Genomic DNA, 27,138 nt, shown 5'->3' on the forward strand with positions numbered 1-27,138 from the left:
GTGCACCTTAAACTTATCCAGCGCTGTATGTCAATTATATTTCAATAAAACTGGAAGGAAAAAAAAGCAAAGGTGATTTTTATTTGCTTAGCAAGATGTCCCAATAAGTGAGACAGGTAGGTTACAGAGTAGTATATACAGTATGTAAAATTCAATACAACAATGTACGTGTGTATTTGAAGAGATAGATGTCTTTATGTGTGTATGAAGGGTGTTTACCAAAATGTTAACAGTGATTGTCTCTGAGTTGTTAGATTTGTGGTGACTTTTTTCAACTTTTCAAAAATGTTTCCGTATCTTTTAATTAAAAAAAAAACAAAACTAAGACCATATAAACACATTGCTAGGCCCCTGCCAAGGCCTTGGAGAGGGGACGGAGGACCCCAAAGCTTAGGCAAACCTGCTTCTGCCACCAGCCCCAAAGAAGCTGCACCCTAGCAGCAGGTCAAGTCCAGAGAACCAAGTCAGCGGTTTGTTGTTGTACCATATTTTAATTTTATTTCGTTTCATGACCGCCCCCTGCCAAACTCCTCCCTCTCCTGCTCTAATCGGAGGGATGTAGAGAATTCTGTTTCCTCCTGGCCCCTCCTCCTCCTCTGTTAGCTGCTTTTCCACCCCTCCCCCTCTTGCGTCCTGGGAGATCGTGCTCTGGGGCCCTGCTGGTGCTGACAGGTTTCATTAGCCTGATGGAAATGTTTCTCCTCCTTAGGCCCTCCTATGGCAGCTGCCGAATTTCTCTCCTCCTCCCAGGGTGCTGAGTCTCAGGTCAGGTCTACACTGACCCGGAGCTGCCCGTGTGACATGGGGCAGAGGGTGGCAGTCATTGGAAACCCAACCATGGACACTTCCTTTAGTTCATACAAAGAAAGAATGTATTTTGTCCAATGAAAATAAAAATACAACCTCGGGTGCCTTGAATTTGATCTCTATTCTTCGACCACTCTTTGCCCTTCCACGTGTCTTGGATCTCACAAGTGAACTGAAGATTCAGGAGCCTGTGGGCTTTAAAATGAGGCAACATCCAAACTGTCAGGTGCATTATCAACACTTCATGATTACAGTTTTTAGCAAATGCAAAATAGAATTACACTCTCAATGCCAGGAGATAATAGTTTCAAAAGGCCGTAGGCTCATGGAGGAATCCTAATTGTCTTGTTAAGTTTCAATGTAAGTCTTCTGAGTCAAGGCCCTGAACAAGTTTCTAGAGAGAGATGAACAAACTGCTTTTGCTAATGTGACCTAGCAGACATCAGACACTATGCAATCTGGGGGAAGACTTCCTGAGTCACATTGTCCTCAACTGTAAAAATAAAAGGATTGTTAAGGTTCCCCCAGCTCTACTGCTCTATTAATGCCCACAGTGTTCATCTTTCATCTCTTCATCTTTATTTATTTTTTTTCCCTGCATGTGGTCTTGGCCTCTCTCTTCCAGTGTTTACATACCACAGTAGGAAAAAAAATTTTAAGAACCAAGTTCCATCAGGTCTGATGTAGCTCAATAAAAACCCTTGGAATAGGAATGGGAAATACTGGCCCATGGTCATGGTCCTGGGCTCAATTTTTTGGGAACCTTCAGGTGATAATTGACTAGTCTTTGCTGTAGTCTAAAGCAGGGGTACCTAAACTTTTTTGTAAAGGGCCAGGAGGTGAGTATTTTAGGCTTTGTGGGCCTTTCAGTCTCTGTTGTAACTCTGCCATTGTGATTGCTAAAGCAGCCATAGACAGTATTTAAATTAATGAGCATGGCTATGTTCCAATAAAACTTTATTTATATTCATGGACATTTTGAAGTTTATATAATTTTCACTTGCATGAATCAATTCTTTGTTCCTGCTATTTATGAGTAGTGTTCCATTGTATGAATGTACCCCAGTTTATCCATTCATCCACTGAAGGACATTTGGATCGTTCCTAGGTTTTGGCAGCCATGAATAGAACTGCTATGAAATGTTCATGTATAGGTTTTTGTGTGAACGAAAGTTTTCATTTATCTAGGTGAATACCTAGGAGTAGGATTCCTGGGTCATACGGAAAATGTATGTACAAGAAACTGCCAGACTGCTTTCCAGAGTGACTGTAGCATTTTGCATTCTTGCCAACAATGTATGAGAGTTCTAACTGCTCCACATCTTTGCCAGCACTAGGTATTACAGTGTTTTTAATTTTAGCCATCCTAATGTTTGTAGTGGTATCTCATCATGGTTTTAATTTACATGTCCTTAATGGCTAATGATGTAGAACATCTTTTTATATACTTATTTGCCATCTGCCTCTGTTCTCTTTAATGAGTGTTCAAGTCTTTTGTGCATTTTAAGGTGGGTTGTTTTCTTATTGTTGAGTTTGAGACTTCTTATGTATTCTGGATAAAAGTCCTCTGTTGGATATGTAACTTGAAAATATTTGCTCCAAGTCTACTGTTTGTCTTTCCATTCTCTTAATGGCATCTTTCACAGAATTTTGATGGAGTCTAATTTACTAATTTTTTCTTCAATGGATTGTTTTTCATGTCATGTAAGATAACATGTTGCCTAAATCCAGATCACAAAGATTATGCTCCCTTCTAAGATTTTGGTAGTTTTGTGTTTTACATTTAGATCTATAATCTGTTTTAAGTTAATTTTTGTATAAGTTGTGACATTTAGGCTAGGTTTTGTTTGTTTGTTTTGGCTTTTTTTTTTTTTTTTTTGCATATTAGTGACCAATTGTCCCAATATCACTTGCTAAAAAGACTATCTTTTCTCCATTGACTTGCCTTTGCAACTTTGCTGAAAATCAAATGATCATATTTGTGTGAGTCTATTTATAAACCCTCTTTTTTGTTCTATTCTTCTTTCTGTTTGTGGTTTTTCCAATACCAGTTCCATTTTCAAAGTCTTTGCTGTGCTTTTTTGGATCTGTCCTGTGTGTGCATCCCCCAGTGGCCAGTCTGGGACCAGGGTCTACCCCCTAGTTCGGTTCTCAGAGTTTATAGTGTGCTGTTTAGGGTCAGATCCATGCATGTGCAGTTCAGAGGTTAGCCCAGGAGTTCATGAACTTTGCTGAGGTGTTCCCTTTCTGCCGTGATGCTGGTACATTCTAGTTCCCTGCAGTTCCTTCTTTTGGTCCTCCATCTTGAAAGTTATCCCACTCTGCTGCACACTTCTCAGAAGAGTCCTCACATCCAGGACCAAGAGATGGGAGGAAAAAGCACTAGGAGTTTGCTTCCCCTCTTGGGATCACAGCTCCTCTGACTAAAGAGGAAGGCTTTTCGAAACTGCAGGCTCCCACTGCTGCTGCTGTGGCTGGAATTGCGTGGGGGGGGGGGGAGTGGTGGGTAAGGCTGAAAAGAATAGACAAAAGAAGGAAAAAAAAGAGCTTGGATTTCCCCCCAAACTCTACTAGGAGTCCCCTTTCCAGTTGCTTCAACCAGAACTAGAGAACTTTTCCTGAAGCTCTTCTGTCCATGACTGGGGTCCACTTCTAGGTTTTAGATGACCTTGAGTCCAGGTATGGGGGTACTGGAGGGGGCAAAAATAGGAAACACTTGCAGTTTGGTGGTAGTTCACACTCTGGTTTTCTTTCCCAATCCATCCGCTCCCATTTACCCAGGACCAGAATTCCTAAACACAAGGCAGTTTTGGTTTTTTTCCCCCAAATATTTATTTATTTATTTGGTTGCATGGGGTCTTAGTTGCGGCTCACAGGCTCCTTAGTTGTGGCATGCGACCTCTTAGTTGCGGCATGCGTGTGGGTCAGTTCCCTGACCAGGGATTGAATCTGGGCCCCCTGCATTGGGAGCATGGCGTCTTATCCACTGTGCCACCAGGGAAGTCCCCCACAAGGCAGTTTTTACCCTCTTTTGATTTATACTGAATTTTTCAGGAATGTGCATAACATGTAAAGTCAGGAGATACTGTATTTGATTTTGTTTAGACCTATACAAAAATGTGTTTATTATCTTCAAAAATCACCAAAGGCAGTACTGCTTGTGGCATTTGGGTTGCCAGCTTAACACGCCCATTTGAGCCTGCATTTGTAATTTATATTCTCCAGTGATTCTTCATACACATGCATTCTTCTTTCTGCCTACTATTTTGTGCTTTGCTTGAGACATTAAAATACTGAAATACATATTATTTTACTATAAATTACTTAAATTTTATTTTACTTATACTATAGATGGGGCATCATAGTGATATTTTTGTATGATGTGCTTTTTTTATATGCATAAATATATTTATTTATTTTTGGCTCTGTTGGGTCTTCGTTGCTGTGTGCAGGCTTTCTCTGGTCAAGGCGAGCGGGGGCTACTCTTTGTTGCGGTGCGTGGGCTTCTCATTGCAGTGGCTTCTCTTTGTTGCGGAGCACAGGCTCTAGGCGCGCGGGCTTCAGTAGTTGTGGCACATGGGCTCAGTAGTTGTGGCTCGTGGGCTCTAGAGCGCAGGCTCAGTAGTTGGGGTGCATGGGCTTAGTTGCTCCACGGCATGTGGGATCTTCCTGGACCAGGGCTTGAACCCGTGTCCCCTGCATTGGCACGTGGATTCTTAACCACTGAGCCACCAGGGAAGTCCATATGATGTGCTTTGGCAGATTAAAGAGGGCTTTAAGTCTTTTGACATTACTCTTGTCTAGAGGTGCTTCTGGGGTTGGCCAGGCATCTCTCTCTTCACGTAATTTCAGGGACTCACCACGTATTCTCTTGAGTGTGGTGGTCTCAGGGTAGCTGGACTTCTTACATGGCAGTTCAGGGCTCCAGGAGTGTTCCCAGAGCTCCAGAACACAGCTGCAAGAATTCTTATGACCTACCATTGGCTGTCCCCAAAGGCCATCTTCTATTGATCAAGCAAATAACTAAGGGCCAGCCTGAATTCAGGAGAGATAAGGCAGGAACTGCTCAGAAAGGGCTGGTGCCAGGAAAGGCTTGTGCATGAGATAAGGACCTGGAGGGCCAAGGCTCCCTAGACTCCAGTCAATGAATAAAATGCTTAACACTGAGTGAATCTCGACAATTCATAAAACAAATAGAGAGGAAGTCCCTTCGTTGGGTGAATTTGCATGTAATATACATGCTATATTTCTTGTCCTTGTATAGAGCTGCCAAAGATGTCCTTTGAATGCCTATATGCACAGAGCAAATATATATTTATTCAATATCACAGTGCTAAGTATGTGGGTGATAAAGTTAGTGTCTCTGCCCTTCAAGGCTACAGTGTTATTATATATATATACATACAGGCATGCAAATATATATAAATCAAGCAGTATGCAAAAATTGTCATAGAAGAGGTTCACTAAAGAGCTTCATGAATCCAAAACAGAAATTCTCTTTTCATTTCTAACCATCTATCTGTAATTTCAACCCTGGCTTCCCATTGGAATCATGTGGGGAACTTTTAAACATAATAACCGCCCCCTCCCTCAGATTATGGTTTAATTGAGGGATGGGCCCCAGGCATCAGTACTGATAAAGAGCTCTCCATACGATTCTAGTGGGAAGCCAGAGTTGAGACCAGTGCCCATTTCTCTACTTTCCTGAAGATCAGACCACCCTTGGCTTCTTTGTAAATGGTATCACTCTTCCTGGGAAGGGGATCCAGCACGGCTGAGAGGGACCAGGAATCTGTAGCTCCAACAATTCCCCAGGTGATTCTTGTCATCAGGGAAGTTTAGTTAACACCGCTGGTTTCCAATCCCTTTGCAGTACTTAATGCAAATGCCACTCTGAATCTAAACTCTATCTCAGTCTCAAACACAGAGGCCATCCCCACCTCTCAGTAAAATCCTAACTCCAATGCCAGCCCTAAATTGAATCCTAACCTAACGATTTACTTCAATTCCTACCTTATCACCTACTTCAAATTTTGACTCAAAAACCCATTCATTAATACCTCAGAGGAAAAGACCCCATCTTTGACCCTATTTCCCCCATCCTGTTTGCCACCTTTATCTTTATCAGCTTGTTTAACCCTACATGGGAGTCACTTGGTACTTTAGCCTGGAGACAGACAGACCTCTGCTTGAATCTCAGTTCCACTTTCTGCAAGTTGTTTAATTTCTAAGACTCACCTTTCCTTATCTGTAAAATAGGGATAATAATACCTGCTTTATAGGATTGTTCAGAAGAATTAAGAAAGTAATGCCTAGGAGGAATTCAGAGTTAATAGATGCAGTTAACATTCTTGCATCTATTATATCAACCTCTATGATGATTCCATTCCAAGCTTCAAGCCCAGAAACGTCCATCTAAACTCCTGCTTCAGAAAATCTAAACAAAATTTATTTGGCAGTGTTGGTGCAGGTCAGAAAAAATCTTACCTTACTCAAAAACAATGAGAAAAATTATAAGGCAAGAATGGTTTGCTGAGATTTCTGATCTCTTCCCCTTCTATCTGTCAATGAAAGTTCAGAAAGCAAGTTTTAAAAATTTAGACCTACTTAATTTGGAAATTTGTACTATAAGCATTAAAGGAATATTAGCAACAGATGTTTCGTATTCTTTCTCTTTTGACCTCATTTATAGATCTACCACTGTTCACTCTGTTTATTTTTTGAAAAACTTGTTTTTCTTTTAAAGTTGTCATTACCTTTTCCTTAGGATTTAGGTTTTGTCATAAATCCACGTTTCTCTACTGTAAAAGAAGCAAAATCACGCATAGGGATGGTTTCAGCTTTAATATTTTCAATATTTTAGAAAATAGAGAATGAGAAATGACTTTTTTAAACTACGACTTCCCTTCATGTTTTCCTCAGCATGCACAGGCTCTCTCCTAAAAGTAGGACATAACCTACTTTTATGTCAGTTATTAAGATCAAAAGAAACGAAAAAATACTTTTAACCTGACCTTAAAAATGGTTCCTTTTTTGGTAGAATGGGAATTAATGGAAATGGAGTTCCCAATAAAAATGGGAAAAGAAGAAAGATCATTTATAAAAGAAATATGTTCTCATTAAACATATATGCCTTCAGATTCAGGGTCAATAATATTAAGGAAAAGAAAGTGTTTATTTAAAATATATATATATATGTATATATATACACTTAAACTTGGAGAATGTGTATGTGTGTGTGTGTGTGTGTGTGTAAATTCTCCAGGTTGAAGTTTTTAAACTACATTGTCAATGGAAATTATGATTGAAAATTCATTGCTGAGATATTTAACATTATCAAAAATTTTAGCAAAATGAACAAGAGTTGGGGACAACCACATGGGAATTGAAGAAGAAAAGGTTATGCTCTATACTGAGAGAGCCCATTTCTTCTGACTCTTTTTCGGCTGGGCAAGAATAATCCTATCCTTCCCTCTGAATTCTTTGTTGTGGAATTTTCATTCTCCCTCTTTGTGGCTTGTTCTTTCTCTTTGGTGTGGGTGCCTGCTGTAATGAGGACTTTTTTTTTTTTATACAGCAGGTTCTTATTAGTCATCAATTTACACACATCAGTGTATACATGTCAATCCCAATCGCCCAATTCATCACACCACCCTCCCACCCCCCACCGCTTTCCCCCTTTGGTATCCATACGTTTGTTCTCTACATCTGTGTCTCAATTTCTGCCCTGCAAACTGCTTCATCCATATCATTTTTCTAGGTTCCACATATATGCGTTAATATACGATATTTGTTTTTCTCTTTCTGACTTACTTCACTCTGTATGACAGTCGCTAGGTCCATCTGTGTTTCAACAAATGACCCAATTTCGTTCCTTTTTATGGCTGAGTAATATTCCATTGTATATATGTACCACCACTTCTTTATCCATTCGTCTGTCGATGGGCATTTAGGTTGCTTCCATGACCTGGTTATTGTAAATAGTGCTGCAATGAACATTGGGGTGCATGTGTCATTTTGAATTATGGTTTTCTCTGGGTATATGCCCAGTAGTGGGATTGCTGGATCATATGGTAATTCTATTTTTAGTTTTTTAAGGAACCTCCATACTGTTCGCCACAGTGGCTGTATCAGTTTACATTCCCACCAACAGTGCAAGACGATTCCCTTTTCTCCACACCCTCTCCAGCATTTGTTGTTTGTAGATTTTCTGATGATGCCCATTCTAACTGGTGTGAGGTGATACCTCATTGTAGTTTTGACTTGCATTTCTCTAATAACTAATGATGTTGAGCAGCTTCTCGTGTGCTTCTTGGCCATCTGTATGTCTTCTTTGGAGAAATGTCTATTTAGGTCTTCTGCCCATTTTTGGATTGGGTTGTTTGTTTTTTTAATATTGAACTGCATGAGCTGTTTATATATTTTTGAGATTAATCCTTTGTCCATTTATTCGTTTGCAAATATTTTCTCCCATCCTGAGGGTTGTCTTTTCATCTTGTTGATGGTTTCCTTTGCTGTGCAAAAGCTTTGAAGTTTCATTAGGTCCCATTTGTTTATTTTTGTTTTTATTTCCATTACTCTAGGAGGTGGATCAAAAAAGATCTTGCTGTGATTTATGTCAAAGAGTGTTCTTCCTATGTTTTCCTCTAAGAGTTTTATAGTGTCCGGTCTTACATTTAGGTCTCTAATCCATTTTGAGTTTATTTTTGTGTATGGTGTTAGGGAGTGTTCTAATTTCATTCTTTTACATGTAGCTGTCCAGTTTTCCCATCACCACTTATTGAAGAGACTGTCTTTTCTCCATTGTATATCCTTGCCTCCTTTGGCATAGATTAGTTGACCATAGGTGCGTGGGTTTATCTCTGGGCTTTCTATCTTGTTAATGAGGACATATTTTTAATTTCTCAGAAATCCATAAACATGCAATTAAAATGAAATAGAAAATGTTTAGCTCAAAAGACACAAGCTCTTTAAACCAAACTTTTCAATTCCCTTCTACTATTTGTAGATTAATTTAGTTGTCTCCTGTCTGCAGTTGAGTGGTACTATATAAAGCAGAGTAAACAGTAAAAAGCTTGTTTCAGTTATAAAAAGAGCAATGTTTCAAATCCTAATTAGGATATAAGAGTATCACTTATACAAATTTGCAAAGTGACCACAAACAGACTTGCCAATGTGTGTGCACCACTGTTATTCATCCTTAAAGGTGCTGCTTTGGCTAAAACAATGACAGTTGCTTTGTTGTGTTTTTTTCCCCTTTTGGTTTGGATTGAATGAGATGGCAGCTTTATATGTTGTTACTGTGCTTTGTCACCGAACATGTAGAGCATTTCAGTCTAAAAGTTCTTTTTCCTTTAAGTTTCAGATAACATAAAATGAATTAAAGCCCTTTTTGGTCAATATGGCAGGTTCACAGGGTAGCAAAATATGTTTCTTTCAATGAGAGGTAACCTGGACAAATGCTGGGTACATTTAAAATTCGGTAAGAGGATGGGCATCGCAATGGGGGAAATCTCAGTGGCGGGTTTGTAAAGGCAGAGCAGAGGAAAAGGAGAAAGATATTGCTGTTTGAGATGGTGCCTTGGATTGTGAGCCTGAGATAGGAAGTAGAAGGTCAGGAATGAGGAGCTTGGCAGTAAAGCACTACAAACCCAACATGTGTCAATGGCAGAGGCTCTTTCCCTGGAAATATCAGGAATAAAACAATCTAGCAGAGGGGACTTCCCTGGTGGTCCAGTGGGTAAGACTCTGCGCTCCCAATGCAGGGGGCCCGGGTTGATCCCTGGTCGGGAAACATGCCCACAGCCGCAACTAAAAGATCCCGCATGCCGCCACGAAGATCCCGTGTGCTGCAACTAAGACCCAGCGCAGCCTAAATAAATAAATAAATATTAAAAAAAAAAAAAAAGAACAGTCTAGCTGAAACCATGGGAGGGGACATTAGTCATAACATTTTTATCGTAACCTTCCTAATGTCTCACAAAGCACAAATACCTACCTAAATGGGAGCTTTTATTGTTTGCCATGGACCAGGCACTATGTTGACAAAAGCTTTCTAGGGACTGATCAAGGAATTCCAAAGGGACCAAGAAAAAGTTCAAGGGAGGTAGCTTTCAGTCCGACCCAGAGAAAAGCATCCTAACAAGTGAAGCGCTTCTCTTCAAGCTGCCTTACCCTGGAGAGTCACCCTCACCTGCCCCAGCACCCAGCAGCTCCCCTGAACGATTTCTGACTTCGTACAGGCTCAGCCCTGCCACTTCCCATAACCCAAACAACCTACAGCCCAGCTGGATACTAGTTGCTCCTTCCCACAAGGGAGTGGACTTAGGCCTGGCTTGGCATCCCTTGCACTGGCCTGAGTAACTGGTGTTAAACAGAACCAGGCCTAGTGAAAGCACTGCGGTCCAGCCTTGCACCTTCCCTGCCCCTGGTTACTCACCCTGCTGGCCCTTCTGCCTGGCTCTCTGACACACGTGTTTTCTACTAGCTCTCCCCCGGGACGCAAGAGAGACGCTGGCAGCCCTGCCCAGCTTACCTGCTTCCTTCTAACCTCTTTGCCCAAGGTTTGCCCTGTGTCGGGTTTTTCTCCCCTGGGGAAGCGTCTCCATCAGCGGCGAGAAGGCTGGTGTTTCCACGTCATTCCTGACCAGCTCGTCATTTGGATCCCTGACAACTACTCATGGCCTGAGGTTGTCTGGGCCGTCGCTCTTCTCACTGCTCATCTGCACCCTGATTTGCCTCAGGTTTTGCACAATGTCCCCTCAGACTTTTCACCTCCATTACTCCAGTGTTTCTCCTGTTCACCTGTACCCTGCCCACCTTGGACACCACTGGGTTCAACGAGTGAACGTCCCGCTCCCTCCTTCGAGTCACAAGTGGGAAGGGGGGGTTCTTAATTCTGTCCATCTTCCCCACATGTAGCAGGTGTTATCGGTGCCCCTCACCCCAAACCCCTTGGCATTTGCTTCCAGAGTCAAAGGCTACTTACAGCTGACCTTGAAAATCTCCACTTCAAGGTTTTCTCTTGCCTTGGGAACACACTGTGCCTGAGCACAGGGAAGTCAGAAATGCTGACAGTTAATTCCCTTGAAAGTGCCCTGAACCAATGGAGAATTGGTGGATGAATACCCATCCCCTTGCTCCTCAGTTGGGTTAATTCTGAGTTTTAATTCATAGTTTTCAGTTAGGTAGCGGGATTGAGCTCTCTGCCCACAGTGGTAATTTGCTTGATAATGACCCTCCATTGTCTTCCTTCCCTTCCCTTCCCTGTCTCACATCCACCATGTCCAGTGTTTCCTGGGACCCTCTCTCACATAAACTACTTGCACTTGAGTCTTTATCTGGGGGTCTGCCAATGTGCGAGGCCTCACACAATATCTAGCACACAGCAGGTGTTCAATAAATACATACATAAGTTAATTAATGCTGGGCAGGCCATCTCTCGATTTTGTAGATGGGATTTTTGCATTGGGAGAGAGGCTACACCATAGGACCACAAAGGATTCTTCCAGGAACAGCAACCTTCCTGTGTAGAAATAGCTTTCCAACTAGGAAACCTGCAAGAGGAGCTGTGAGATGAAAACATGTGAAAAGAAAGAGACTTTTCTCCCCTTTGTGCCAGTGCACTCTCAGATGTGAAGGGGAGGGAACTAGGATCACAGGTTAGGTATGAAATCGTTCAATTTCTGGAGCCAGCACGGTGCCTTTTATGGACACTGCATTCCAGGGTGCTGTGCAGGGAGTGATTTTCCATCACGGTCTATATAATTCACAGCTTCCAGTCACTACAAGAGGAGCCAAAAATAATATAAGATATTCAAACCCTAGAGTATTGTATTATAAATACATAAGTTCAAAATCATATATGAAATAAAGTTTTAATTACCCTATGGCCAGAATTTTCATAACACTCCTTTATGGCTGGTTGGCACTGCATTAGTATTTCTGTGTTACAAGTGAGGAAATGAGTCACAAAAACTGTAAAAAGACGTGCTGAAGATTCTATGGCTGCCATATGAGGACAGCTGGAAGAGAATGTTCCCAACCGCTCTCCTCATACACTCAGGCCAACACGGGGTTTTCATCACAGTTTCAGACTTTCAAATCTTCCTGATATATTTTTATAAGAGAACAAAATCTTGTGGTTAATGAGCTATAGAAGAGCCATTTGTGAAGGGGAGTTTGATGAAATTATATATTTTGGAGGTCAAATGAGAATGTGAAAATCAGATTTTTTTTTTCCATACTAACTAAGAGTTTAACGTGGTTGAACAAAATCAGATTTTTTTTTTTTTTTTTTTTTTCAGAACAGCTAGGAATTTAATGCAATTGAGCGTATGCAAAATGAGGTCCCCACCTCCAAGGAGCTGCCCTGCTGGGAAGTCTCTGAATTCCACATCCTTTCTATCAGAACAGGAGCTTGGGGATGGAGTAGACAGGACAGGACAGCCCAGGAGCGGTCTGCACCTGGAGTCTACACGTGCTCATGGAGCAAAGAAAGATGCATGGAGGGAGGGGACCAAACTGCAGGCAGCACATCACCTGCTGAGAGGCCTAAGACTGACAGTGAACCAGGCAGCGCTTAGCACTTAGGAAATCCAGAAGAACAGCCCTCCGTATTTCCCGGTTCCACATCTACAGATTCAACCACCCGGGGATTCGTCAAACTTGGATGGGGGGCAGGGGGAATTCCAGAAAGTTCCAAAAAGCATAACTCGAATTTGCCACTTGGTGCCAACTATTGACATAGTATTTACATTGTAATTACAACTATTTACACAGCACTTACATTGTATTAGGTATTAGAGGTAATCTAGTGATGATTTAAAGCATGGGAAGGATATGTGTAGGTTATATGCAAATACTATGCCATTTTATACAAGGGACTTGAGCATCCGTGGATTTTGTTATCTGTGGGGATCCCTGGAACCAATCCCCCAAGGGGACTAAGTGCGATAGAGGGGTGTTGGGCAGACACTGAGGCATGGCAGCCTTGCATTTGGGAACATAATGATCCAAACGGACAAGCAGTAACGTCTGGAAGCCACAGGACTGGCTACAGGGACAGTCATTTGTCAGGCTACAAAAGCAGGCTTACAAGGCAAGAGACACTGGAACTGAGTGCTAAGTGGGGACAGAGTGTTCAGCCACTAGAGTGAGAACCAAGGTTTAAGAAAACCCAGCCACAGGGAAGACTTGAGCAGGACTCACTTGAGGAAGGCAGGCAGCCTCTACAAACATGGAAATGAATTCTTCCCCAAAGCCTCCAAAAGGAACGAAGTTATGCTGACATCTTAATTTTAGGACTTCTGACATCCAGAACTGTGAGATAATAAACTTATGTCATTTTAAGCCACTAAGTTGCAGTAATTTGTTACAGCAGTAATAGGAAACCAATACAAATACCTGATGAAGACACAGTAGCCACAGAGAAACTATCAGAATAGTCATGATAGTTAGGTTTTAGGGAAATAAAATTGTTGGAGGAGACAGACAAAAAGTTGAATTAAAATATAAAAAGAGCACATAAGAAGATTCAATCACACACAAACTTTCTAGAACTAAAAACACTTTAAACTAAAATATTAAGAGAAAATTGTCACTGTTAAGATCCCGCTTGGTGGTATGGAAGACAAACAGAACAAAAAGCTTAAAAGACAATGAATATACAAAGAAATGGAAACTACAAGAGGGAAAAAAAACTCGAGAGATATAACTAGGGGAAATAACATAAATAAGAGGATTCCAGAAGATAAAGAGATATAGGTTTGCTTTAAAATAGAATCAAATCTTCTGCGGTAACATGTTCATGGGGAGCGCAAGCTCCCGGAAGCAGCAGGGAGGGAAATGGGAAGGGGGAGAATAATTATAAAGGGGGGCATACTGAGCTGCCTAGAGCTTCATAAACAGCACAGCTGAAAGCTTGGCCCTGTGTGATGTGTTCAGACAGGTGGGATAAACCACTGCATCTCAGAAAGTCTTCCGGAAAGAGTAAAATTGACTCTCCAGCTCCCACTGGTGTCCTGTCTGCCACCAGCCGAAGGTCGGTGACTCCAATGACACAGATGTTAGATGGTTAGTTACTGTCCCACAGGTCCCTGAGGCTCTGCTTTTTTTTTTTTCAGTCTCTTTTCTCCCTTTGTTGCTATCTGATCCTTGAATGCATATTTCATGGCTGATGCCCAGGGTGTCTGTTATCAAACCATCACTTGATTATATAACTGTCCTTACTTGTGCTTTGGCATTTTAAAAGAATGGGGCCTTAGAGAAATGAGTCACAAATAGTCAAAAGCGCCAATGTCTTAATAAATAAACCACTAGATTGAAAGTTGAAGCTGAGCACTAGGAGACTGGCAATAAAATATCCATCATTAAACAAAAATTTTTTTAAATTAATTAATTAAATTGTTTGTTTGTTTGTTTGGCTGTGTTGGGTCTTCGTTGCTGTGTGCAGGCTTTCTCTAGTTGCGGTGAGCGGGGGCTACTCTTCATTGCAGTGCGCAGGCTTCTCGTTGTCATGGCTTCTCTTGTTGCAGAACACGGGCTCTAGGCATGTGGGCTTCAGTAGTTGTGGCACGTGGGCTCAGTAGTTGTGGCTCGCGGGCTCTAGAGCGCAGGCTCAGTAGTTGTGGTGCACAGGTTTAGTTGCTCCGCGGCATGTGGGATCTTCCCGGACCAGGGCTTGAACCCATGTCCCCTGCATTGGCATGCGGATTCTTAACCACTGCGCCACCAGGGAAGCCCCATCATTAAAAATTAAATTGTTACTGCTTTAACAGAAACTCATCAAAATATCTACAAGAGGAGTAGGAAGCAAACTTGAAAGTAACAGATCGATGTATCAAATAACAGTGTGGAAAAATCAATTTTTACTGCTGTTTTATTTTCTAGAACATTTTCAGAGAAAGAGAAACAAGTTCAATTAAACTGTCAAATAAAAAAAAATCCCCAAGAAACTGTGCCTGTACTTTTTGCCAGTGCTCAGTGCTTGATTACATAAAGTTCAATAATAACGTTAGGATCTCCTGGCTCTTGAGCCAGAGGACTCAGAGTCTATATATATGTATATACATTGGCTAGAGGAGAACAGATCTGCTGCCATAAACCCCTTACTTCTTCTAATGCCCTCTCAGAAGACAGGTTTAGTGCTGGAAAACTCAGAATGAAAGTACCTGAATGAAAGCCCAGAACAAGTCAAACTTTGGCAGCCAAGATGCAGGGCAGTTTTTCCAGCCAGTATGAGAGGATGGGTGGGAGAGGGGAGAAATGAAGAGATGCTGTGAAGTTTAATAAGAGGAAAGAGCTATTAAACGTATTTACTTTATTTTTTTAAATTGTTCTTTGGCCCTTTGGTCTCACAGCCAAAGCAGGGAAGGAATGAGGAAAGAGAAAAATCAGCACTGAAGAATACAGAATTTAGTCCAGTAGATTTTAACCAGCATAGAAATTCACTGGAAAGGTTCTATGGGGGGAAGACATAAAGGGCCAGATGAGAAGGGACAAATTTTGTTTGTTTTCCAGAAAACTGTCAACTCCAATTCTCATCAAGGATTCAGGGCCAGCATATAATTTCTGAACCTTAGAGTGTGCTGGGCGCTGAGGGCTCCTGAGCAGCGAGCGTGAAGGGGCTGTGATGAGCTGGTCAGTTCTGCGGAAGGAACTGGACCAACCCAGGGAGTAGGAGGTGATTCCAGGTCATTTCAACCAGATCTCTAGGTGGAAAATCAAGAGAAATAAGATGATGTGTTGAGGATAGGGAATGTGTGTAAAATAGTGTGTGTATGTGTAAGTGAGAGTTTGTGCGAATGTAGAAAACAGGATGGGGCATGGTTCACTGGAGATCATGGAAGTGTAAGTTATTCAGGAGTATCAGTTTAAGATTTTAAAAAATGAGAGTGGAGGGACTTCCCTGGTGGCACAGTGGTTAAGAGTCCGCCTGCCAATGCAGGAGACACAGGTTCGAGCCCTGGTCCGGGAAGATCCCACATGCCGCGGAGCAACTAAGCCTGTTTACCACAACTACTGAAGTCCATGCGCCTAGAACCCGTGCTCCGCAACAAGAGAAGCCACTGCAATGAGAAGCCTGCACACCACAAAGAAGAGTGGCCCCTGCTCGCCACAACTAGAGAAAGCCCACACGCAGCAACGAAGACTCAATGCAGCCAAAAATAAATAAATAAATAAATTTTAAAAATTAAAAAAAAAAAAGAGAGAGTGAAGAAGGGGACAGCCATCGGGAAATAAGCTCCGAAACAAGGTAGAAAGCAGAGTCTATCCCCCTGGCTAAGATACAGGGATAATATCCTTCAGGATACCTCAACATTGGGGACCACATTTTCTTTCTTTTTTTTTTTTTTAAGTATTAGGTCATTTAGCTTATCTTATATTTTTATTTTTATACATCTTTTTTTTTAATAATCTTTTTTTTTTTTTTAGAATGTTTTGCTTATCTCTTTTAAATTTTATTTATTTATTTATTTATGGCTGTGTTACGTCTTCGTTTCTGTGCGAGGGCTTTCTCCAGTTGTGGCAAGTGGGGGCCACTCTTCATCGCAGTGCGCGGGCCTCTCACTATCGCGGCCTCTCTTGTTGCGGAGCACAGGCTCCAGACGCACAGGCTCAGTAATTGTGGCTCACGGGCCCAGCTGCTCCGTGGCATGTGGGATCTTCCGGGACCAGGGCTCGAACCCGTGTCCCCCGCATTGGCAGGCGGATTCTTAACCACTGCGCCACCAGGGAAGCCCCTTTATACATCTTTATTGGAGTATACTTGCTTTACAATGGTGTGTTAGTTTCCACTGTATAACAAAGTGAATCAGCTATACATATACATATATCCCCATACCTCCTCCCTCTTGCGTCTCCCTCCCACCCTCCCTATCCCACCCCTCTAGGTGGTCACAAAGCACTGAGCTGATGTCCCTGTGCTATGTGGCTGCTTCCCACTAGCTATCTATTTTACATTTGGTAGTGTATATATGTCCATGCCACTCTCTCACTTCGGGGGACCACATTTTCCAAACTCCTATTGGAGACACATGCTCTGATAAGAATATTTGAAAATGAGTTCATCCCAGAAAATTCTACAGTTGCTGTATTAGCAGGGATTTTAACCTCTGCGCTATTGACACTTGGGGCAGAATAATTCTTTGTTGTGAGAAGAGCTGCCCTGTGCAGTGTAGGATGTTTAGCCCTTACCCACTAGATGCCAGTAGCACCACCTTCCTAGGTATGGGGGTCAAAATTGCTCTGGTAGAGAATAACTGCTGTTCTGCAGCAGACAGTAGCCCCACTTCAGTCCTAATCCTCCTTAAACTCTGCGGCATTTAACACGATTGTCTGACCACACCCTCCTTTGGTAAACTCTCCTTTCTCTTGGCTTCAATGAGGGTTTATTCCCTTGATTCTCCTCCTCTTCACTGCCAACTCTTTCTCAATCATCCGGAGGGTAGGTAGAGTCCTAGAACCTCCCCCATTTTTTCTTGATGATTTAATCTGATATCCCCCCTGTTCCTTCAAAGTACCAAACTCCCAAGACCATGGGCAAAATTCAAAGGATATGGCTCCTGATAGAGCATGAACTTTGGCTGGGTAACCGGAGCAGTGAAATCAGCTAAGTACTCATGCTGCAAATCAACTTCTTTGTCCCTGAACTCGCCTCTGAACTTCATACCCACACTTCTGAATTCTTACTCAGTATTTCCCCCTGGATGTAGCTCTGGTGACTTGAGATGAAAATGTCCAGGGATGACTTCTCTCTCTGCTCTAGAATGTGTTCCCTATGTTTGCTGATGGGATCTTCAGCTTTAGTGTTCCTGAAACATCTTTGTCTTCTCCCCCTAAAGGCACTCGGTCCTGGATTTGATCTCTGCGGTAAGTCCATTTGTTTGTACTCCTGCAGTGTCTCTGTATCCGTGCCTTCCTCTCCACACCATGCTGGGTGGATCCTCTTCGTCCCTCAACTAGATGCCTTTCTCTCCACCGTTTTCTCTCTCTCCATTTTTTACCATCTATCTACATGTTTTCTCAGAGCTTACATTTTTAAAAGAGGAAAACATGCATGAAGTTGATGCTGAAACTAGCATTAATTCTAACAAGAATTAATATTCTTGGATATATGAACTGATTGAAGATATTCACACCCATCTCAGTAAGATAGCATTTTCAATACATTTTTCAAATGTTTTAATGAAAAATTTCAAGCATACAGAAAAGTTGAAGGAATTTTGCAGTATACGTCATATACCCACTGCCTAGACTCTAGAATTATTTTTACTAAGCTTGCCATATCACATATCTATTTGTCCTCCATTCTATCCATCTATCAATCCAGATAAGTTCCAAAGTAACTTGCAGGCACCAGTATATTTTACCCCCAATACTTCAGCATGTTAGAATTCAATATTTGTTGACAGTTATTTTTTTTGTAAGATCAACATGCAATGAAATGCTCAAACCTTAAGTGGACCATTCTGTGGGTTTCAACAATACATACACCTGTGTAACAAAACCCCCTCAAGACAGAGTCTTGCCATCACCCAGAAAGTTCCCTGATGCCATTTCCTAGTCAATCCCTGCCCCAACTCCACCCCGGAGGCAACCACTGTTCTGATGTTCTTCCACCATAGGTTAGTTTTGCCTGTTTTAGAACTTCATATGAATGGAAATCATACAATATGTGCTCTTTTGTGTCTGGATTCTTTTAGATAAAAATAATATTTTCAAGATTCATTCCTGTTGTTTCATGTATAAATAGTTTGTTCCTTTCTATCGCTAAGTAGGATTCCACTGTGTGAATATACCACAGTTCATTTATCCATTCTCCTATTGATGGACATCTACGTGTTTCCAGTTTTTGGCAACATTTTCAATAAAACTGTACTTTTCTTTATCATTTATTAAAGTTTGTAATATATTTTTGTTGTTTTAATCAACTGTGGACTAAGAATAATTATAATATCAACTCAATACAAAAGAAATTTTTATCACCTTCAATTTCATAGTCACAGAAAGTTATATTAAATATACACACTTTTCTCTGGCAAAGTACTATGAAAGGGTGAGCAATAAAAGACTTTAAAGCATAAAAATGTAGGGAATTCCCTGGTGGTCCAGTGGTTAGGACTCCATGCTTCCACTGCCAGGGGCCTGGGTTCGATCCCTGGTTGGGGAACTAAGATCCTGAGAGCCGGGTGGTGTGGCCAAAGGAAAAAAAGTTATATTAGGATAAACTTCTAGGGAGGAAATGGAAAACAAGTAGGAGTTTGAAGGAAAATGAGAAACAATGTGAACTATCCAACCGTTAAAGATGATCTGTGTTTCTTAAATGGATGATGTAAATAATAAATTGCCATGGCATTTAGATTCCACTGGATACATTTGAAAGAGCAATATTTATAATATTCCAGAAATGTCAAATTTATGATGAAAACTATTAGATGTCAAAGTAAAATTATGCAAAGGGGTTTATAATTTTCCCAAAGTATTTTCCAGAGCTCATTCAAAATACCAACAAGAAAAACAGAAGTCTTCCTTGATGCTTGCTGCTTATTATCCTAAATTGGAGCCTGGGTTCTAACTGATCACTCTCTAGCTGTAACTGTCATCTTTGAATCCCAACAGGCCTTGAGAATACTGCCAATTAGGCAATTTTCATGGATCCGTTTTAGCCTTTTTTTATATCTCAGAAAACTGAAACTGAGGTAAGCCTTTGGGCCAAATGCAACCCAGATGTTCAACCAACGTGGTTTCATTCATATGTCCCTCTTTTTTGGTCTGTGGTCAAGCTCTGACCCCAAAGCAGAAGTGAATTCACAGCTTTTCACTGGGAAGATTTGGGGTCTTCCACCATCTTCTTTATCTTTTTCCACTCATGTGGCTGGAATACTCCAAAGGAAATCATAGGTGTCTTTGCATTGGTTATTTCATTTTTCCTCTGAAAAGGCCTCTTTTGGCTGAGTATGAATAGCCACAGATCCTGTTACAGAAAACAGTGATTACAGAATTTAATGGGTTCCTCGTGTATTATATTTAGTTGTGTCTATAGATATAATATGAAAAGAGCTCATTAATTTGTGAAAAATATAGTAAAAGTGGTGGGAATGGCATAAATAAAACCACTGACTGATAACATTTTACTATGAATAACCTGGAGCCTTTACAGAAAACTAAGGGTCATGGGTAGACTCAACCATTCTTTTTTTCCCAGAAGATGTTCACTTTTTTTTTTGGCTGTGCCATGTGGGATGCAGGATCTTAGTTCCTTGACCAGTGATCAAACCTGTGCCCCCAGCAGTGGTTAAGAATCCGCCTGCCAATGCAGGGGACACGGGTTCGATCCCTGGTCCGGGAAGATCCCACATGCCGCAGAGCAACTAAGCCCGCGAGCCACAACTACTGAGCCTGCACTGTAGAGTCTGTGAGCCACAACTACTGAGCCCACGTACCTAGAGCCTGTGCTCGGCGACAAGAGAAGCCACCGCAATGAGAAGCCCGTGCACCACAACAAAAAGTAACCCCCGCTTGACACAACCAGAGAACAGCCCGTGTGCAGCAACAAAGATCCAACGCAGCCAAAAATATAATTAATTAATTAATTAATTAAAACAAAAAACCAAAAAAAACCCTGTGCCCCCTGCATTGCGAGCGTAGAGTCTTTTTTTTTTTTTTTTTTTTTTAATTTATTTATTTATTTATTTATTTATGGCTGTGTTGGGTCTTCGTTTCTGTGTGAGGGCTTTCTCCAGTTGCGGCAAGTGGGGGCCATTCTTCACCGCGGTGCGCGGGCCTCTCACTATCGCGGCCTCTCTTGTTGCGGAGCACAGGCTCCAGACGCGCAGGCTCAGTAGTTGTGGCTCACGGGCTTAGTTGCTCCGCGGCATGTGGGATCTTCCCAGACCAGGGCTCGAACCCGTGTCCCCTGCATTGGCAGGCAGATTCTCAACCACTGCGCCACCAGGGAAGCCCGCGAGCGTAGAGTCTTAACCAATGGACCACGAAGGAAATGTTCACTTTTAATGTGTCAGGACTTCAGAGTGCTAAGGATGGAATGTGCCCCCTCCCCCAATTCATATGTTGAAATTTAAATCTCCATTGTGATAGTATTATGAGGTAGGACCTTTGGGAGGTGTTTAGGTCATGAGGGTGGAGCCCTCATGAATGAGATTAGTGCCCTTATAAAAGAGACCCCAGAGAGCAACCTCAGCCTTTCTGCCATGTGAGGACACAGTGAGAAGATAGCCATCTATAAGCCACTAAGTGGGTTCTTACGAGACTCTGGATCTACTGATGTTTTGATCATGGACTCCCCAGCCTCCACAACTGTGAAAAATAATTTGTTGTGGAGTCTTTCAAGATGGCAGAGTAGAAGGACCTTGAGCTTACCTCCTCTCATAAGCACACCAAAATCACAACTAACGGCTGAACAGCCATCCGTTAAAAAAGACTGGAACCTACCAAAAAAGATCTTCTACATCTAAAGGCATAAAGAAGAAACCACAACAAGATGGTAGGAGGGGCACACTCAAGATATAATCATATCCCTTACCACCACCCAACACTTGGTGTTATGGGGCACAGACCATCCATGGCTGGAGGGAGCTCCTGAAGGGACTGAAGCAGCAACCATGGCTGGAACTCTGTTTAACTTTCCCCTCTCATTGTGTCTGCAGTCATAATCATTTCTACAGACCCCAACTGAGATGTCATAAACAAAAACAATCAGGACTTTAGAAAAGTATCAATGCCTGCAGCAGCCGTGTGGCTGACAGGGTCTTCGTGCTCCGGCTGGGTGTCAGGCCTGAGCCTCTGAGGTGGAAGAGGCTGGTTCAGGACACTGGACCATCACAGACCTCCAGGCCCCACGTAATATTAATCGGCGAGAGCTCTCCCAGAGATCTCCAACTCAACACTAAGAACCAGCTCCACTCAATGACCAGCAAGCTCCAGTGCTGGACACCCCATGCCAAACAACTAGCAAGACAGGAACACAATCTCACCCATTAGCAGACAGCCTGCCTAAAATCATACTAAGTTCACAGACACTCCAAAACACACCACCAGATGCAGTCCTGCCCATCAGAAAGACAAGATCCAGCCTCATCCACCAGAACATAGGCACCAGTGCCCTCCACCAGGAAGCCTACACAACCCGCTGAACCAACCTCACCCACTGGGGGCAGACACCAAAAACAATGGGAACTACGAACCTGCAGCCTGCGAAAAGGAGACCCAAAAAACAGTAAGTTAAGCAAAATGAGAAGACAGAGAAATATGCAGCAGATGAAGGAGCAAAGTAAAAACCCACCAGACCAAACAAATGAAGAGGAAATAGGCAGTCTACCTGAGAAGGAATTCAGAGTAATGATAGTAAAGATGATCCAAAATCTTGGAAATAGAATGGAGAAAATACAAGAAACGTTTAACAAGGACCTAGAAGAACTAAAGAGCAAACAAACAATGATGAACAACACAATAAATGAAATTTAAAATTCTCTAGAAAGAATCAATAGCAGAAAAACTGAGACAGAACAGTTAAGTGACCTGGAAGATAAAATAGTGGAAATAACTACTGCAGAGCAGAATAAAGAAAAAAGAATGAAAAGAATTGAGGAGAGTCCCAGAGACTTCTGGGACAACATTAAACACACCAACATTCAAATTACAGGGGTCCCAGAAGAAGAAGGGAAAAAGAAAGGGACTGAGAAAATATTTGAAGAGATTATAGTTGAAAACTTCCCTAATATGGGAAAGGAAATAGTCAGTCAAGTCCAGGAAGCACAGAGATTCCCAAACAGGATGAATCCAAGGAGAAACACACCAAGACATATATTCATCAAACTATCAAAAGTTAAATACAAAGAAAAAATATTAAAAGCAGCAAGGGAAAAGCAACAAATAACATACATGGGAATCCCCATAAGGTTAACAGCTGATCTTTCAGCAGAAACTCTGCAAGCCAGAAGGGAGTGGCAGGACATATTTAAAGTGCTGAAAGGGAAAAACCTACAACCAAGATTACTCCACCCAGCTAGGATCTCATTCAGATTCGACAGAGAAATTAAAACCTTTACAGACAAGCAAAAGCTAAGAGAATGCAGCACCTCCAAACCAGCTTTGCAGCAAATGCTAAAGGAACTTCTCTAGGCAGGAAACACAAAAGAAGGAAAAGACCTACAATAACAAACCCAAAACAATTAAGAAAATGGTAATAGGAACATATATATTGATAATTACCTTAAATGTAAATGAATTAAATGCTCCAACCAAAAGACATAGACTGGCTGAATGGATACAAAAACAAGACCTTTATATATGCTGTCTACAAGAGACCCACTTCAGACCTAGGGACACATACAGACTGAAAGTGAGGGGATGGAAAAAGATATTCCATGCAAATGGAAATCAAAAGAAAGCTGGAGTAGCAATTCTCATATCAGACAAATAGACTTTAAAATAAAGACTATACAAGAGACAAAGAAGGACACTACATAATGATCAAGGGATCAATCCAAGAAGAAGATATAACAATTGTAAATATTTATGCACCCAACATAGGAGCACCTCAATACATAAGGCAAATGCTAACAGCCATAAAAGGGGAAACTGATAGTAACAGAGTAATAGTAGGGGACTTTAACACCCCATTTTCACCAATAGACAGATCATCCAAACAGAAAATAAATAAGGAAACACAAGCTTTAAATGCACATAATACCAAATGGACTTAATTGACATTTATAGGACATTCCATCCAAAAACAACAGAATACACTTTCTTCTCAAGTGCTTATGGAACATTCTCCAGGATAGATCATATCTTGGGTCACAAATCAAGCCTTGGTAAATTTAAGAAAACTGAAATTGTATCAAGTATCTTTTCCGACCACAGCACTGTGAGACTAGATATAAATTACAGGGAAAAAACTGTAAAAAAATACAAACACATGGAGGCTAAACTATACACTACTAAATAACCAAGAGATCACTGAAGAAATCAAAGAGGAGATCAAAAAATACCTAGAAACAAATGACAATGAAAACACAATGACCCAAAACCTATGGGATGCAACAAAAGCAGTTGTAAGAGGGAAGTTTATAGCAATACAATCCTACCTCAAGAAACAAGAAACATCTCAAATAAACAACCTAACCTTAACCTAAAGCAATTAGAGAAAGAAGAACAAAAAAAAAAACCCCCAAAGTTAGCAGGAGGAAAGAAATCATAAAGATCAGAGCAGAAATAAATGAAATACAAACAAAGAAAACAATAGCAAAGATCAATAAATCTAAAAGCTGGTTCTTTGAGAAGATAAACAAAATTGATAAACCATTAGGCAGACTCATCAAGAAAAAAAGGGAAAAGACTCATATCAACAGAATTAGAAATGAAAAAGGAGAAGTAACAACTGACACTTCAGAAATACAAAGGATCATGAGAGATTACAACAAGCAACTGTATGCCAATAAAATGGACAACCTGGAAAAAGTGGACAAATTCTTAGAAAAGTACAACCTTCAGAGACTGAACCAGGAAGAAATAGAAAATATGAACAGACCAATCACAAGCACTGAAATTGAAACTGTGATTAAAAATCTTCCAACAAACAAAAGCCCAGGACCAAATGGCTTCACAGGCAAATACTATCAAACATTTAGAGAAGAGCTAACACCTATCCTTCTCAAACTCTTCCAAAATATAGCAGAGGGAGGAACACTTCCACACTCATTCTACGAGGCCACCATCACCCTGATACCAAAAGCAGACAATGATGTCACAAAAAAAGAAAACTACAGGCCAATATCACTGATGAACCTAGATGTAAAAATCCTCAACAAAATATTGGCTAACAGAATCCAACAGCACATTAAAAGGATCATACACCATGATCAAGTGGGGTTTATCCCAGGAATGCAAGGATTCTTCAATAGATGCAAATCAATCAATGTGACAAACCATATTAACAAATTGAAGGATAAAAACCATATGATCATCTCAATAGATGCAGAAAAATCTTCGACAAAATTCAACACCCATTTATGATAAAAACTCTCCAGAAAGTAGGCATAGAGGGAAGCTACCTCAACATAATAAAGGCCATATATGACAAACCCACAGCCAACATCGTTCTCAATGGTGAAAAACTGAAACCATTTCCACTAAGATCAGGAACAAGACAAGGTTGCCCACTCTCACCACTATTACTCAACATAGTTTTAGAAGTTTTAGCCACAGCAATCAGAGAAGAAAAAGAAATAAAAGGAATCCAAATCGGAAAGAAGAAGTAAAACTGTCACTGTTTGCAGATGACATGATACTATTCATACAGAATCCTAAAGATGCTACCAGAAAACTACTAGAGCTAATCAATGAATTTGGTAAAGTAGCAGGATATAAAATTAATGCACAGAAATCTCTTGCATTCCTATATACTAATGATGAAAAATCTGAAAGAGAAATTAAGGAAACACTCCCATTTACCATTGCAACAAAAAGAATAAAATACCTAGGAATAAACCTACCTAAGGAGACAAAAGACCTGCATGCAGAAAACTATAAGACACTGATGAAAGAAATTAAAGATGACACAAACAGATGGAGAGATATACCATGTTCTTGGATGGGAAGAATCAACATTGTGAAAATGCCTGTACTACCCAAAGCAATCTACAGATTCAATGCAATCGCTATCAAACTACCAATGGCATTTTTCACAGAACTAGAACAAAAAATTTCACCATCTGTATGGAAACACAAAAGACCCCGAATAGCTAAAGCAATCTTGAGAAAGAAAAACGGAGCTGGAGGAATCAGGCTCCCTGACTTCAGACTATACTACAAAGCTACAGTAATCAAGACACTATGGTACTGGCACAAAAACAGAAATACAGATCAATGGAGCAAGATAGAAAGCCCAGAGATAAACCCACGCACATATGGTCACCTTATCTTTAATAAAGGAGGCAAGAATATACAATGGAGAAAAGACAGCCTCTTCAATAAGTGGTGCTGGGAAAACTGGACAGCTACATGTAAAAGAATGAAACTAGAACACTCCCTAACACCATACACAAAAATAAACTCAAAATGGATTAAAGACTTAAATGTAAGGCCAGACACTATAAAACTCTTAGAGGAAAACATAGGCAGAACACTCTATGACATAAATCACAGCAAGATCCTTTTTGACCCACCTCCTAGAGAAATGGAAATAAAAACAAAAATAAACAAATGGGACCTAATGAAATTTAAAAGATTTTGCACAGCAAAGGAAACCATAAACAAGATGAAAAGACAACCCTCAGAATGGGAGAAAATATTTGCAAACGAAGCAACAGACAAAGGATTAATCTCCAAAATATACAAGCAGCTCATGCAGCTCAATATCAAAAAGACAAATAATCCAATCCAAAAATGGGCAGAAGACCTAAATAGACATTTCTCCAAAGAAGATATACAGATTGCCAACAAACACATGAAAGGATGCTCAACATCACTAATCATTAGAGAAATGCAAATCAATACTACAATGAGGTATCACCTCACACTGGTCAGAATGGCCATTACCAAAAAACTACAAACAATAAATGCTGGAGAGGGTGTGGAGAAAAGGGAACCCTCTTGCACTGTTGGTGGGAATGTAAATTGATACAGCCACTATGGGGAACACTATGGAGGTTCCTTAAAAAACTAAAAATAGAACTACCATATGACCCAACAATGACACTACTGGGCACATACCCTGAGAAAATCATAATTCAAAAAGAGTCATGTACCACAATGTTCACTGCAGCCCTATTTACAATAGCCAGGACATGGAGGCAACCTATGTGTCCAACAACAGATGACTGAATAAAGAAGATGTGGCACATATATACAATGGAATATTACTCAGCCATAAAAAGAAACTAAATTGAGTTATTTGTAGTGAGGTGGATGGACCTAGAGACTGTCATACAGAGTGAAGTAAGCCAGAAAGAGAAAAATACCGTATGCTAACACGTATATATGGAATCTAAAAAAAAAAAAAAAAAAGTTTCTGAAGAACCTAGGGGCAGGACAGGAATAAAGACACAGACATAGAGAATGGACTTGAGGACACGGGGAGGGGGAAGGGTAAGCTGGGACAAAGTGAGAGTGGCACTGACATATCTACACTCCCAAATGTAAAATAGATAGCTAGTGGGAAGCAGCCGCATAGCACAGGGAGATCAGCTTGGTGCTTTGTGACCACCTAGAGGGGTGGGATAGGGAGGGTGGGAGAGAGATGAAAGAGGGAGGGGATATGAGGATGTATGTATATGTATAGCTGATTCACTTTGTTCTACAGCAGAA

The 27,138-nt window shown here is 41.0% G+C and overlaps 1 protein-coding gene across 2 annotated transcripts in view; it reads right to left on the reverse strand.

The window, feature by feature from the left end:
* The window catches only part of DOCK9 (dedicator of cytokinesis 9), a 324,518-nt gene that overhangs the window by 293,469 nt on the left and 3,911 nt on the right, over positions 1–27,138 (reverse strand). The window lies entirely within an intron of this gene.

This window comes from Balaenoptera borealis (assembly GCF_965194805.1).
Source record: "Balaenoptera borealis genome assembly, chromosome: 18".
NCBI lineage: Eukaryota > Metazoa > Chordata > Mammalia > Artiodactyla > Balaenopteridae > Balaenoptera > Balaenoptera borealis.